The sequence below is a fragment of the Brassica oleracea genome, chromosome C9 (assembly GCF_000695525.1).
Source record: "Brassica oleracea var. oleracea cultivar TO1000 chromosome C9, BOL, whole genome shotgun sequence".
NCBI classification, from domain to species: domain Eukaryota; kingdom Viridiplantae; phylum Streptophyta; class Magnoliopsida; order Brassicales; family Brassicaceae; genus Brassica; species Brassica oleracea.
Window position 1 is genome coordinate 32588157 of NC_027756.1, and position 815 is coordinate 32588971.

An 815-nucleotide genomic window follows, 5' to 3' on the forward strand; every position below is an offset into this window, starting at 1 on the left:
GCAGCCATCTGCCTAACCACTTCCTGTGCAGCTACTCTAGCAGCCTCTGCTGAGCTGCAGCCATCTGGCTAACCACTTCCTGTGCAGCTACTCTAGCAGCCTCCTGGACAGCTTGCTGAACTGCCTCCTGTGCGGCCTGTCTGGCAGCATCCTGCACCATCTACCTAAGGGCATCCTGATCAATCGGTGGAACTGGTGGCGGCACATGCTCATCTCCACCCTCTCCACCCTCTCGAGAAGCACTAGCAGCATGAGTGCGAAAAACTCTCTTACGCGGCGGCATCTGAAAGAAATAGTAACTCAATTAACTTGTGCCGAAACCGAATACCAACGATTAAAGACATAATGCCAAACAGAAAGGTGCTATTTACTCTCTTTTTTTTTAAATCCCCATATTTCCATAAATATTTGAAAAATCGTCTAAAATCGATTAAAAACCGAGTCCCCACAAATCGCCATCCCGGGTCAGAGCCGGGACGGAACCTTGCTCTGATACCAAATTGTAACACCCGTATTTTCCAAAAATAACTTAAATAAATAAAAAGTCTGAAATCTCCATTTATTACTTCTCAAAAGTCAACTCCAAAGTCGTAAATCCAATAAATAGCCATAAATCCAAATAACATAATAAATACCGAAAATATCGATAAAAGCATAAAATCCGCAAGTCTGAAAAAGAAAGAAATAAAACTCCCAAAGCACCAATCCGATAGCAATCACTCCTGCTCGTCAGTCTCACCTGAAAGGGGAAAGGAATAGGAGGGGTGAGTAACAGGGGAGTTACTCCGTGAGGTATGGAGATGCTAAACACGCAA

General features: G+C 44.2%; 1 pseudogene; it reads right to left on the minus strand.

The window, feature by feature from the left end:
- LOC106314804 overlaps window positions 1-160 on the minus strand; it is a 6490-nt pseudogene extending 6330 nt beyond the window's left edge.
- Between the last annotated feature and the right edge of the window lie 655 nt (window positions 161-815).